The 15,981-nt window shown below is 40.7% G+C and overlaps 1 protein-coding gene across 2 annotated transcripts in view; it reads right to left on the bottom strand.

The window, feature by feature from the left end:
• Positions 1-15,981, bottom strand: part of LOC147672970 (sulfotransferase 6B1-like) — a 195,422-nt gene that overhangs the window by 157,518 nt on the left and 21,923 nt on the right. The gene's annotated exons all lie outside the window — the stretch shown is intronic.

Below are 15,981 nucleotides of genomic sequence, written 5' to 3'. Positions count from 1 at the left end.
TTCTGTGTATGATACTCAGTCATTTTTTGATAATCTTCCTTCTCCTCCCTCCATACCGGATGTTATGACTCTCCTTGAAAAAGATATTTTGCTGCAGGAGATTTTGAATGCCATTAAATCTCTAAAAAGAGCCAAGGCCCCTGGACCTGACGGCTTTTCTATTGAACTTATCTCCACTATTTCATCCACTTTTGCTCCTCATTTACTTGAGCTTTTTTCCTCTTTTATATCAAAATCCAAACCTGAAGGCTCCTTTTTAGATGCTCTTATTGTAATCATTCCCAAACCTGATAAAGATCACACCCTATGTCAAAATTATCTCCCATTCTCATTAATCAACTATGACTGTAAAACCTTTGCAAACGTTCTTGCCTCTAGGCTAAATGATGTTATACCCCTGCTTATCAAACCCGACCAGTCTGGCTTTATCAAAAGTAGGCTCACTTCTGACAATGCTAGAATGTTCTCTAACATTCTTACATTGGGGAGAAATTGTCCGGATCCTCTAGCTGCATTATCCCTTGATGCTGAAAAGGCAGTTGACTGTATAAATTGGAAATTAATGTTCAAAACTCTTCATTGGTTTGGATTTGGCCACAAATGTATTTAATTTATTAAGGTATTATACTCAGAACCTTGTGCCTGTGTTTCTGTGAATGGTTTTTTATCCCCGTACCTTTGTTTGCTCAGAGGTACTAGACAAGGCTGCCCCCTTTCCCCTCTTTTATTTCTTTTATGTCTCGAACCTTTTCTTGAACACATTTGCCACAATCCCCTTACAACAGGTTTTCAACACAATTCCCATGAAATCAAATTCTCCGCCTATGCAGATGATATCTTGATCTATCTTTCAAAACCTACCACTTCCCTACCCCCTTTCTACAGGAGATTGATTTGTACTCCATAATATCTGGCTACAAATTAAACTTCTCTAAAACTGAAGTCTTACTTATGTTACCAATACATGTTCTCTAACACCAACTATAAGTGGTGTCTGTCTAAACTCAAATACCTAGGTGTTTGGTTTCACCATCACTTGTCCGCGATGTACCCATTCAGTCAATGGGAGCCCATGTATGCGTCGTATGACCGGCTCCCATTGACTTCAATGGGAGTCCGACCAAACCAAGTCCGACTGCATACGGCTGCATCGTACTCGCACGGTTGGACTGCAGGAGTCTGGATCAGTCGGAAAACACCCCGGATCCGGTTTGGTCGGAGTGCTTTCCAACCCAGATCGGAATCGACCTGTTGTATAGCATTTTAGGACCCTAGTGTAATTTTACCGATTCATACCCTTATATAGGTACAATTCACCTTGCCCTTATATAGGCATAGAAATCATAACCATATTTAGACATAGCCCATGCAGTCCAAATACGGCATGGCTACTTCCTCTAGTTCCGAAAAGCCACCACGATTTCTTGAAAAACTTGCCTTCAGCAGTCAGGGACTTCCCTTTTCTTGAATATTGATTTATCCAAGAACTCAGGGAGTTCTCTGACAATCTTTGATGACGTTATAATGTCCAACATTACGTCAAACTCGGCACCTTCCAGGTATAAATATACCCACACTTGCAATAGCAAACACGCGGTGGTTTGGAGCAGTTCCACTATCTACTTGCCCGACGCAGCTCGCTACAGCAAGTGCCGAAGGAAGCCGACCCTCCAGCAGACGCACTGAAAGAGACGCTGTCTTTTCTCCCGCCAAGAAATCCAGCTCCAGTGTTTCCAAGCTCCCCTTGTGGGGTGTTGGGAAATCGAGTCTCGAGACAGAGTGATACCAGACCGCCTTCATTCTAAACTAAGGTATGGAGCTGATTAGACCCTAAGAGAAATCTTGGAAAGGTGCTTGGCAACAAATACTAAACTTATGCTACACCACACTTACTTCTTCCCGCATACTAGACTTAGGTTAGGTACATTGGGGTAGGCGTATTTTAGAAGCACCAGTTGAGTACTTTTAGTCTTTATTTATTTATGTATGTATTCTATGGATTAGAAACCATACCATGCTTTTACATTATTGTTTTATAATAATCTTCCTGCTGTACGCATTATACTTTACAGCCAGTATTACGATTGTAGCAGTTAATTTCTTTTGCATTAGAAAGAAGACAGTTCAACAAATACCTTTTATTGAAAACGCCACTCTCTTTATTTCTGTGCACCTCTGATGAAACGAAGCATGCACGATTGACTGAGTGAAATATCTATCTATTGTTTCCACGACTCTAGAGATATGTTTATTCTTGGGAAACAAAGTTGTCATATTTATGTGGTTGTCAGAAACTAATCCCTTCTTGTGAATTTGAGAACGTTTCTAGTGACCTCTGAGCTAGCTGGCACTTACAATTAAGTTTAATATATTTGATAGAGACCTAGTCGACCTAAGTCCTACATCGAATTCTATAGGATATATTATTTCAATGCGCAGAGCCTATTGGGAATATAGGAACTACACTGCAGACCCCTCAATATCGACTTTTTTATTTTGACAGACAATAATATCGAGTTCAAAATTTCAGAGGGACAGAATATCGAAATCAAGAATATCGACGACCAGAATATCGACCTGAAGGTAAGAAATATAATTTTTTGTTAAGATCGAAGTTAGTAATATCGATAGCAAAAATATTGATGTTACTAATATCGATATTAATATTAGTGTTATGTATTTTATTATGTATTTTACGTTTGTTTTTATAATTATTGTTAATTATTGGACTAGTTTTAAAATATATGTATTACATTTTTAGAAGTTAGTAATAATTTATTAAAGTAAATTATGCATTTTCGTACCGTAGTGGGTTGTGGGATTATAGGGGAATAGGGTGGGAAGTAATTTAATGATAGTAAATTAATTATATATTTTTTAGGAATTATTAAATATTTTAAAATACATTTTGGGTTTTAGTTCTGTAGCGGGTTGTGGGCTTATAGGGGAATAGGGTGGGAATTAATTAAATTGTAATTAAGTAAATATTTAATTTTAATTTATTGGTAAAGATAAATATGTTGATGTTAATTAATTATTAATTGGTAATTAATTTTTATTAATTTATTAATTGGTAATTATATTAAGTGTATTAATGTATTATTGAATTGTGTTGTGAGGTTATAGGGTAATAGGGTGGTAAGTAATTTAATTGTAATTAAGTAAAATATTTATTTTTTAATTATTGGTATTGATAAATATTTTTAAGTTAATTATTGGTAATCAAATGTTAATAATTGGTCATTCATTTTTATTATTTGATTAATTGGTAAATATTTTAAGAGTATTCATGTATTATTAAACTGTGTTGTGAGGTTATAGGGTAATAGGGTGGAAAGTAATTTAATTGTAATTAACTATTTTTTTAGTGTTGAGTATTGTTAATTAAATTATTGTTAATCAATTATTAATTGGTAATAGATTTACATTTTTTTGAAAAAATAATTGTTCATTCATTATTAATTGGTAATTAAATTTGATTTTTTATAATTTCCCTTTCCCTACTGTTGCACCCTCTGGAGTTGGAATAGTGATTTTTACCCCTACGCAATCCAACACTTTTCCTACTGTTGCACCCTCTGGAGTTGGAAAAGTAATTTTTACCCCTACGCAATCCAACACTTTTCCTCACTGGGTAGAGGCGGCAGACCCGAGAGCAGAGGACGGCCCGGGACCAGGGTTCGATTCCCGGCGCGGCAGGTTTCTGGACCAGGGTCAGCGGACTCGATAATTCTCTCGCCTCGGTGCCCACTCTGATCAGCGATCACACTCGGCAACTCTGGGCATTAGCTTGCCTCATCTTCACTAACGGCCCCACCAGACCGCCGGGGATGCCTGGTCTCACCCTGGAGATACCCATTAAGGGACCATCTCTCAGGGAAGCCAGGAAGGGTTTCGCAGCGGTCGAAGCGCCTTGGGACCCTCCGGGTAAGTAGTGCGCTATATAAATGCCTATACATACATACATACATACATACATACCCTTTGGAGTGGGAATAGTAATTTTTACCCCTACGCAATTCAACTCTTTTCCTACTGTTGCGCCCTCTGGAGTCGGAATAGTAATTTTTACCCCTACGCTATCCAATATTTACTGTTTTATTTAATGTAGTGTTTAATTTATTTCAAATTATTTTTTTAAATGTGTTATATATAGTTTTGATATTTTTATTTATATTATTGTTGTATGTGTGTGTATGCATTTATAATTTATCAAATGTATTTAACAATTTATGTTATTAGAGTTATTAATTGTAAATATTATAAAGTAAGTATATATATTATATGTTATCTGTATGTTCATTTTTTTTACTTTATATGTATTAGTTAGAATTTTAAATACATGTTTAAATATGTTTATTTTAATTATATGTATTATTTATTTATTTTTTTAATCTTGTTAAACAAATAAAAAAAACAATATTTTTTACAACAATGCTTTTTTCTCTCGATATTTTTGTACTTATGTTAATGTAGATAGGACTTTGATATTCTTCACGTCGATATTCCGCCTCCGATATTTTTTACGTCGATATTTTCGACGTCGATATTCTGTCAGTGATTCGAACAACAAACCTGCCTGCATTGCTTTATCTAAATTAATTAAACCAAAAACTCAAGGGGTTGTGCGATGTCTTTATTTTAAATTATATCATACTGCTTTTTTAATTAGACAATTTTATACTCTAAATAAGCAATATGAAGATTTAATGATACCTCGCTGGAATACTTTTAAACTCTCCTTGTTACATGAATTCTCTTTTTATGACATTTGTTTTATGTCCAACTGTACTTTTATTTTCTAGTTTCACATTTTAAAATACTCCCAACACTTGAAACACTCCTTATTCACAGATGGTTCTAACTTTCAAAAATCCTTCCTTGCCTCTTGCATCTGGTATAATGAATTCATTAAGTTTTGCCACAAATCTTTCTACTTCAATCACTGGAAAGAAAGGGATAGTTTATATGTTCATCAACTGGTGTCCCATAACTCTGTCATACCCTTTACTACATCACAAGAACGTTATAACTTACCCTTATCATATATACCCCAATACTCACATTTAGCACAGGAACGTCAATCCTTCCTGTTAACCAAAGATTTTCCTGATGACTCCCCACCATTTACCCTCTGACCCCTTTGTACAATATAACCTCAGACTCTTGCCCTAAAGCTTCATTTATATACAAACATTTAGCTACCCCTATAACTGATCAACAAAAATCATCAGCCAAACTAGCCTGGGAACAAGACCTTCTGTTAATCCTCTTGACTCAAAGATTAGATAAATTAAGGCATGACATTTTTACCACTTCTAGGGCTGCTAACATCAGTCAAGCCTTATTTTTTCTATACAATAGAGTGGTTTGTACACCAGTTTTTATTCATAAGATGAATCCCTCTTCCCACCCCCTTTGTTGGTCTTATCTTTCCTCTAATGGCACATTATTACATTTAATTTATTACTGCCCTAATGTTTTTAAATTCTGGAATTCCACTTGGTCAACGTCCTCTAAGATATGTCAATGTTGTATTCCATTATCAATTCATAATGTTTTTCTTGGATCAATGTGCGATGATTTTTATGACACCTTTTTAAAGCTGAAACTGATCTTTTTATTGCTCTTGCTTTGAAAGTTATTTTACTTGCTGGAAAGATAATTCTTAAGTATGTACATTAACATGGTGGAATCTTATCTGTAATGAACATGGAACTTCTACTGTTTCTGCGTTAACGTTATCTCAGAAAATCAAATCTGATTTACTTTGACTTCTTATTACTTCTTTCTTATCTTCAAACCCTTCCTTACGCTAATCACTCTTTACTACCTCCCCCTCCCTTCTCCTTTTCTCTTCCTCTCTTTCCCCCTCTCTCCTTTACCAATTCCTTACTGTAAAACTTTACATATATCATTACTTGGTTTGGTATGAACCTTTAATTCTTTTTTATTCACTTTAATGCATAAGGTTGTTTCTCTTCATGTCCTTTCGGCAATCATATAAGATAATTTTTTATTATTGGTGCATCTGGGAACATAATGTCTTTATTATGCTATTTCTTTACCTTTTGCTAAATGTACTTTTCCTTTTTCTATCCCAAAAATTATTTAACACAAACATTAGAATCTGCTGAATGCGCGCACTTCCCTTCTTAAGAGACCTAGGTTCCTATTTACAAGCTGCTATCGCCACAGCAATGTCACGTTTTACAACGTTCCTGTGGCGATAGTGGGTCGCCTTATTTACAGGGGTGCGTTAAGCCCCTTAACGTAACTTAGCGCTGCATTGCGAATAAGGAACCCTTTCACACTATGCTTAGCGGGAGGACAATGGGTGTTGCGGTGGGCGTTGCACCGCAACACCTATTGATTCTGGCGCTTCCTACTATTTACAAGGGTGGTGGAAATAGGAGGCAGCGCCACCATTAAGACCAGGGAAAACCTGGTCTTACCATGGTGGAGGGAGGAGACATTTTTAATGTGTGCTGTGTTGTGCAGCACACATGAAAACAGCAAAAGGCCAATTATTGTTTATGTACAGGAAGGTCCTCCTTCCTGCACATAAATAAAACATTTTTAGAAATGCCGTTTCGCAGCTTCTATGTGTGCTGCATTAAGCAGCAAACATAGAAGTGACAAAACATGTCTACATGTAAATAGGAAGGGCAGGAGGACATGTTTAGATGTATATAGGATGAACACGAAGACATGTTTAGATGTATATAGTAAGCATTGGCTGAAAATTCGTTCCGCTCGCGGAATTTTCCGGATTTTCCAGGATTTCGCGATCCGCGAATCTCGCGAAATCGCGGTAAAATCCGCGAATCAGCGGGGACGAATTTTCAGCCAAGCACTTACAGGGTTACAGTAGCAGGTGCAAAAGTTGAAGCTAATTTTTTGTAACCTTTTACAAAAGGGTTACAAAGAAATTAACTTCAACTTGGGCACCTCCTGCTGTAAGCCTGAAAGTGCTTCCTGGCGCCTTGTTGCCTACTTGCAACTATTCTCTGACCCTGCTCTGACCCTTGAAGCAGGGTCAGAGAATAGTTACAAGTAGGCAATGAGGCGCCTGTCACGAAAATTAAACCTCAACAGGAAGAACTGACAGATATAAAAACAAGCATTTGCAATGCAATAGGTCTCGCATTAGGAAAGTTTGCGCTATTGGTCTTGTAAATGACGATTTTTTTTATTTATGTGTTGGTTTTGAAAATAGCTAAATTGATAGCTTTGTCTTTTACAATGCCAATAGTTATAACTTTCGCAAATGTGACACCTATAGCATTTGTAATGTAACATGTTTTGTATTTACGTGACTTAGCTGTATTGATATTACAAATTACAATGGCTTTTAATTTTTTTAAATAATTAATACTTAAATAAAAGTGATTTTAATTTATAATGGTAATAGCTTACACTTTTGTAAAAAACTTTTGTGAAGATTATGTTCAGTGTATTTTATTGTGACGAAAATCCAAGAACAGAAGTGAAATAATAACATCTTTTTGTGACATTTGTAATAAAGTTTGAAACATTGAGAGAACATATTTCAACCAGTTGTTCAAGATTGATGCTGGGGTGGTGCTGAGTGGTACTGTGGTGGTGCTGGGTGGTGCTGTGGTGATGCTGAGTGGTGCTGTGGTGGTGCTGAGTGATACTGGGATGGTGCTGAGTGATGCTGGGGTGGTGCTGAATGGTGCTGTGGTGGTGCTGAGTGATGCTGTGGTGGTGTTGATTGATGCTGTGGTGATGCTGAGTGGTGCTGTGGTGGTGCTGAGTGATGCTGTGGTGGTGCTGAGTGATGCTGTGGTGGTGCTGAGTGGTGCTGTGGTTGTGCTGATTGGTGCTGTGGTGGTGCTGAGTGATGCTGTGGTGGTGCTGAGTGATGCCGTGGTGGTGCTGAGTGGTGCAGTTGTGCTGCTGAGTGATGCTGTGGTGGCACTGAGTGATGCTGTAGTGGCGCTGAGTGATGCTGTGGTGGTGCTGAGTGATGCTGTGGTGGTGCTGAGTGATGCTGTGGTGGTGCTGAGTGATGCTGTGGTGGTGCTGAGTGATAATGTGGTGGTGCTGAGTGATGCTGTGGTAGTGCGGAGTGATGCTGTGGTGGCACTGAGTGGTGCTGTGGTGGTGCTGAGTGGTGCTGTGGTGGTGCTGAGTGATGCTGTGGTGGTACTGAGTGATGCTGTGGTGGTGCTGAGTGATAATGTGGTGGTGCTGAGTGCAGAGGGCAGAAAGGCAAAAAAGCAGTCTAAAAAAGGGCAGAAGGGCAGAAAAACAAGGGAAAAACGAGTCTAACAGAGGGCAGAAGGGCACAAAAACAAGTGAATAACAGAGGGCAGAAGGGCACAAAAAACGAGTCTAACAGAGGGCAGAAGGGCAGAAAAGGAAGCGAAAAATGAGTCTAACAGAGGGCAGAAGGGCACAAAAACAAGTCGAACAGAGGGCAGAAGGGCAGAAAAACAAGGGAAAAACGAGTCTAACAGAGGGCAGAAGGGCACAAAAACAAGTGAATAACAGAGGGCAGAAGGGCACAAAAAACGAGTCTAACAAAGGGCAGAAGGGCAGAAAAGGAAGCGAAAAATGAGTCTAACAGAGGGCAGAAGGGCACAAAAACAAGTCGAACAGAGGGCAGAAGGGCAGAAAAACAAGGGAAAAACGAGTCTAACAGAGGGCAGAAGGGCACAAAAAACTAGTCTAACAGGGGGCAGAAGGAATCCCACCCTGCGTGTTTGTCCACGAAGATGCCACCTTTTGTGCAATACCTCTACTCAACTGAAGTACTTTCTACTGTCTAATCAGTAAGTGCTCCCTCGTTGGTTAAATGTATAGGGGCAGATTTACAATAACTGGAGCATCCCCAGGGATGCACCAGTTATTGTGCGCCGCAGCTCCGCCACCCATGGTGCGCCGCATTTACAATGCGGCGCACCATGTGGCAAAAACGGCACAGATGCGTCACGTATCTGTGCCGTAAAAGCAGCGCATTGCTGGAGCTGCGTCGCGCTTGCGACGCAGCTCCAGCAATGCTCTGGGGGGCCCTATCTCCCCAATGCTGCATTACGCCTTGCGCCTGCTTCAAGCAGGCGCAGGGTTTTGACGCAGCATTGGCCTAAAAGTGACTGAGTGAAATCTTGTAGATTTCACTCAGCCACTTTTAGGAGGCGTTCCTGCGCAGGAACGCCCTCCCCTGCGCCGGAACAGATAACGAATGGTCGGCAGTCATTGAGCATCCCAGAAAAGTAACGAGAAATTCAAAATTCCAATTTATCCAAACAATGGTGTTACAATGTGCTTATTTGACCCCGAGTAGGTTGGACAAAATGTTCCCCCACACACAACATTCATGCACATGGTGTAGGACAGAAGGGGCGGACTTAATAGATATGCTGTGGACGTGCCCGACAATAAAGGGATACTGGAACACGATTAAAAGGGTGACCGGGGCAGAAGCGAATCACAGGATCCAAGACACAGTGGAGGAATGCCTTTTGGGTTTGCACAAGCATTTATCCAAACACAAGACACAATATCGATTCATAGATCTTGCACTAATAATGGCTATTAGGACCCTTACAATGTGCTGGAAATCGAGTAAGCCTCCTAAAGTGTCGAGCTGGCACACGGAAATGATACGATGGAGTTTTGCAGAGGGTGCAGCACTGCACAGGGAGGAAATCAGGGGACTGCGTAAGACACCAATAGCACTGGAATGGGAGAGTATGGTGGAAGAGCTGAAATCAACGGATATGGATTAGATGATTAGTCGTCTTACGTGAAATGTTAACATATGATACCCATGCCTCGACTCATTGTGCAATACAGAGATGTTGTATGTTCAAATGCACACAATTAGGGTATATGCTATGATATCAATGGTTCAAAACAAGATCAGTAAAGGAAGTGTGACCGGGGATGTTTGGGGAGGGGGGTTTTAAAGAGTTCGATTGACATCAAGAAAGCTTCTAGCTCCATGTACTGCCCAAATGCGGAAATAATGTATGTTCATGTATAACGTTGCTGCTGCTGGAGACCCTCAGTTTTAATATTGTTGAAATGTACATGTAAAAATATGTTTTTGGAATGCGGCTACATGGGACAGATATACATTGAGAATTACATATTGTATTGATATGGTGTATACATTCAAATTAAAATAAATAAAATATGTTTTTTTTAAATGTATAAAGAATGGGCGCAAGAACATGTTTAGATGTATATAGGATATGCAGGAGGACATCTTTACTTGTATATATAGGCTGTGTGTGAGGACATGTTTAGATGTATTTGGGCTGGTTGCAAGGACATGTTTAGATGTATATAGGATATGCAGGAGGGCATGTTTAGGTGTATATAGAATGGGCATGAGGACATGTTTAGATGTATATAGGCTGTGCCACAATGACTTGTTTAGATGTGTATAGGATGTATAGGAGGTCATGTTTAGATGTGTAAAGGATCGGCACAAGGACGTTTAGATGTATATAGGATGTGCAGGAGGACATTTTTAAATGTACATAGGCTGTGCAGGAGGTCATGTTTAGATGTATATAGGCTGGGTACGGGGACATATTTAGATGTTTATAGGATGTGCAGGAGGACATGTTTAGATGTAGATATGCTTTAAACGAGGAAATGTTTAGATGTATTTATAGGATGTGCAGGAGGACATGTTTAGGTGTGTATAGGATGGGCATGTTGACATGTTTAGATGTATATAGGCTGTGCACGAGGACATGTTTAGATGTATATAGGCTGTGTGTGAGGAAATGTTTAAATGCATAAAGAATGGGCAAGAGAACATGTTTAGATGTATATAGGATATGCAGGAGGACATGCTTAGATGTATATAGGGTCTGTGCAAGGACATGTTTACATGTATATAGGCTGTGTGTGAGGACATGTTCAGATGTATATGGGCTGGGCGCGAGGACATGCTTAGATGTATATATTAGATGTATATAGGCTGTGTGAGGGGACATGTTAAAATGTATGAAGAATGGGCACGAGAACATGTTAAGATGTATGTAGGATATGCACGAGGACATGTTTCCATGTGCATAGGATATGCACAAGGACATGTTTACATGTATATAGGCTGTGTGTGAGGACATGTTTGGATGTATATGGGCTAGGCACAAGGACATGTTTAGATGTATATAGGATGTGCAGGAGGGAATGTTTAGATGTATATAGGATGGGCATTTTATTTATTTATTTGCGTGCTTGTATAGCGCTGTGAATAAACTCCCGTAGGAGTATCTCCGCGCTGATGACAACCGGTAAGGAAACTGATAAAGGAAGCAATGAAGTTAAAAGTGTTATGAAACTCCTATAACCAAAAAAGGTGCTAGTTAGAATGCACTAAACAGAAAAGTTTTCAGGTATTTCCTGAATTGTAGATGGTTATGGCATTGCCTAAATGAGAGCGGGAGAGAGTTCCAGAGGTTGGGACCTACTACAGACAGAGCCCTGCCACCTAGCCTAGATTTAGTTATTTTAGGAACGCTCAGTAACAACTGGTCACTGGATCTAAGGGCACGGGTTGGGACATAGGGAACAAATTTGCTGGCCAAATACTCTGGTCCCAATTGATTAAGGCCCTTATGAATGATGCAGCAGGTCTTGAACTTCACTCGTTGGCGTATTGGTAGCCAGTGAAGTTTGTGAAGTAACGGTTTGGAAGGGGATCTGGGCGGTGCATTAAGCACCAACCTAGCTGCCGTGTTTTGCACCACCTGCAGACGATCTAAAGCCTCCTCATTTGCACCTACCAGTAGACCGTTACAATAATCAAGGCGGCTGATAACTAAAGCCTGAACTAAGGTTTTCCTATGGGAGTCAGGGAGGAAAGGAAAAATTCTACGGAGGAGACCAATCACATGGAAGCAGGTTCCCACAGTAGTGTTGACATTTTGCTTCATGGTCATCTCCGGCTCCAATCTAACTCCCAAGTTCTTGATTATTGTTTTGGGCTCAGGAACTGGGCCCAAATCAGAAGGCCACCAGTCAGGGGACCATTGAGCCCTGGCTTCCCCGAAGAGCATCACCTCTGTCTTTCCAACATTGCATTGGAGAAAGTTGGAAGACATCCACCTTGCAACTGCCTTCATCCCATCGTAAAAGGATCGTATAATTTCCGGAGTAAGTTGTTTAAAGGGGAAGAGCAGCTGCGTATCAACAGCGTAGGACACTGGGCAGAATCCAAAAGCTCTAGTAACATCTGCCAAGGGAGCCACATAGGTATTAAATAAAGTCGGGCTCAAGCAAGAACTCTGCGGGACCCCCTTGGTGATGTTAACCTCTTCCGACCTAAACTCACCCATGGTGACAGATTGGGTGCGGTTGGAGAGGAAGCTTTTGATCCAATCCAGTGCTCTACCGCCGATTCCACTCACAGACAGTCGTTCGATCAGGATGGTATGGGAGATCGTATCGAACGCTGCCGATAAGTCTAGCAGCACCAGGACAACTGAGTAGCCCTTGTCCTGGTACAGCCGCAGGTCGTCTGTTATCGACAGCAAGGCCGTTTCAGTACTGAATTTTGGCCTAAAGCCTGACTGTGATGGATCGAGGCTACCAGATTGTTCTAGGTAGGTAGATAGATGCTTATTGGTGTGCTTTTCGATGATTTTCCCTAGAAATGGCAAAAGGGAGATAGGCCTCAAGTTGGACATGTTGGTCCAAGGGATAGATGTATTCTTCCTAATGGGTCTAACTAGGGCTTTTTTCCAGCACTGTGGGACAACTCCAGATGTGAGTGATAGATTCACCAGTCTCTGAACATCAGGGCCTAGTGTACTCCCTAGGGGACCCATAAGTCTGGCTGGAAGCAGGTCTGCTGGGCTTCCACTTTTAATGTCAGTGAACAGTTTCTGGACCTCTATTAGCGATATTTCAGGAAAATCGTTAAAAGAGTGGGTGTTGATGGGTGCTGTCTGTATCAAAGTATAATTGTCCTGGCTACTTATATCAGGGCTAAGTGAATTACAACATTGATCAATGACCGAAACGGAAATCTCATTTTTGAATACAATTGCTATTCCCCCACCAATTTGTTTGGGTCGATCTAATCTAATAATCTTGTAACTCTCTGGAATTCCAAGGGTGATGGCGGGGGTAGAGTGGGGTTTAAGCATAGATCTGCTTTATGTGTGGAAATGAGATCCCAGACCTCAAAGGAGTGTTTAACTAGAGATCTAACATTGCACAATAGAATCTTTCCTCCGTGAATCGGAGCTATAGGAGTATTATTGGGACATAGCTGGAGGGTATGTTTTTCCGTTTGGAATTGTATATGGCAAAATCTGCATGAGAATGGCCCTTCGGGGAGACAATAGAGTGGTAACTTACAGGTAGGCGTTAATAGATTAGAGCGTAAGCGCAGTAAGGACTGCGAGGAGTACGACCGCCTAAATACCTTAATGTCCACAGATGGTACTTCCATAGCCTCTAGCCCCGTCCTGTCGCGGACGGGCGCAGACGGGCTTCTCTCTGGCGCGTCTCAGGCGCTTCGCTGCGCGCGACCGCTGCGCGCCTGCTGTGACGAGGGGGCTAAATACCCCTCAAGGTGCAGCAACTAGAGCGCTAACCGCTCTGTGAATGCAGAAGTAACCTGGCTCTGCCTGACCCGCCCCCCGCTCAACGGCACTGGTTGCCGAGTCGGACCGGGGCGGGCAGGACGGAAGATCGAGCCCAGGCTAGAAGAGTATTACTTTAGGCTTGAACTCAATAGCGTGTAGCGCTTTTAGCAAAGGACTGTTTTAGCTTTTAAAATACGGCGCTATTAAAAATCAGACATAAATTCAGTATTACTGTATTAAGTCACAGTTTTAAAAACAAATGCAGCATTAGTCAGTTGCTCGATACCTGGGCGTCAGCGGGTCGGGGAGACACTCTCACCGTCCTCCCTACCGCGATTCACCGCCTGCTCCTCGCTGCCTAAATACCCCTCAAGGTGCAGCAACTAGAGCGCTAACCGCTCTGTGAATGCGGAAGTAACCTGGCTCTGCCTGACCCGCCCTCCGCTCAAGAGAACATGTTTAGATGTATATAGGCTGTGTGCAAATACATGTTTAGATCTATATAGGATGGGCACGAGAGCATGTTTAGATGTATGTAGGCTGTGCGTGAGGACATGTTTAGATGTATATAGGATGTATAGGAGGTCATGTTTAGATGTGTATAGGATCGGTCAAAAGGACGTTTAGATGTACATAGGCTGTGCACAAGGTCATGTTTAGATGTAGATATGCTGTGAACGAGAAAATGTTTAGATGTATTTATAGGATGTGCAAGAGGACATGTTTTAGGTGTATATAGGATGGGCATGAGGACATGTTTAGATGTATATAGGTTGGGTGCGAGGACATGTTTAGATGTATATAGGATGTGCACAAGGACATGTTTAGAGGTATATAGGATGGGCATGAGAACATGTTTAGATGTATATAGGCTGTGTGCAAATACATGTTTAGATCTATATAGGATGGGCACGAGAACATGTTTAGATGTATATAGGCTGTGCGAGAGGACATGTTTAGATGTATATAGGATGTATAGGAGGTCATGTTTAGATGTGTATAGGATCAGCACAAGGACATTTAGATGTATATAGGATGTGCAGGAGGACATGTTTAGATTACATAGGCTCTGTGCAAGGACATGTTTAGATGTATATAAGATGGGCACAAGAACATGTTGAGATGTATATAGGCTGTGCGCGAGGACATGTTTAGATGTATATAGGATGTATAGGAGGTCATGTTTAGATGTGTCTAGGATCGGTCACAAGGACGTGTAGCTGTATATAGTATGTGCAGGAGGACATGTTTATATGTATATAGGCTGGGCGCAAGGACATGTATAGCTGTATATAGGATGTGCACTAGGACATGTTTAGAGTTATATAAGCTGTACACGAGAATATATTTAGATGTATATAGGATGGGCATGAGGACATGTTTAGATGTATATAGGCTGTGAGCGAGGACATGTTTAGATGCATATAGGCTAGGTAAGATCACATGTTCAGAGATATATAGGATATGCAGGAGGGCATATTTAGACGTATATAGGATGGGCATGAGGACGTTTAAGATGTATATAGGCGTTGCATGAGGATATGGTCAGCTGTGTATGGGCTGGGCTCAAGGACATGTTTAGGTGCATATAAGATGGGCACGAGGACATGTTTAGAAGTATATAGGCTGTGTGCAAGGACATGTTTAAATGTATGAAGAATGGGCACGAGGACATGTTTAGATGAATATAGGATGTGCACAAGGACATGTTTAGATTATTTAGGCTGGGTAAAAGGACATGTTTAGATGTATATAGGATGTGTGCGAGGACATGTTGAGATGTATATAGGCTGTGTAAGATGATATGTTTAGATATATATAGGATAGGCACGAGGACATGTTTATATGTATGTAGGCTGTGCGCGAGGACATGTTTAAATGTATGAAGAATGGGCAGGAGAACATGTTTAGATGCATATAGGATGTGCAGGAAGACTTGTTTAGGTGTATATAGGATGTGCACAAGGATATGTTTAGATGTATATAGGATGTGCACAAGGACATGTTTAGAGATATATAAGATGCGCATGAGGACATGTTTAGATGAATATTGGTAGGGTACAAGGACATGTTTAGATTTATATAGGATGTGCACGAGGACATGTTTAGAGTTATATAAGCTGCGCACAAGCATATCTTTAGTTGCATATAGGATGGGAGTGAGGGCATGTTTAGATGTATATAGGCTGTGTGTGAGGACATGTTTGGATGCATATAGGCTGGGTAAGATCACATGTTCAGAGATATATAGGATATGCAGAAGGGCATGTTTAGGCATATATAGGATGAGCATGAGGACGTTTAAGATGTATATAGGTGTTGCATGGGGATAGGTTTAGCTGTGTATGGGCTGGGCTCAAGGACATGTTTAGGTTCATATAGAATGGGTACGAGGACA

The sequence above is a fragment of the Lissotriton vulgaris genome (assembly GCF_964263255.1).
Source record: "Lissotriton vulgaris chromosome 7 unlocalized genomic scaffold, aLisVul1.2 SUPER_7_unloc_1, whole genome shotgun sequence".
In the NCBI taxonomy this organism is placed as follows: Eukaryota; Metazoa; Chordata; class Amphibia; order Caudata; family Salamandridae; genus Lissotriton; species Lissotriton vulgaris.
This window is presented reverse-complemented; position numbering and strand designations above follow the sequence as displayed.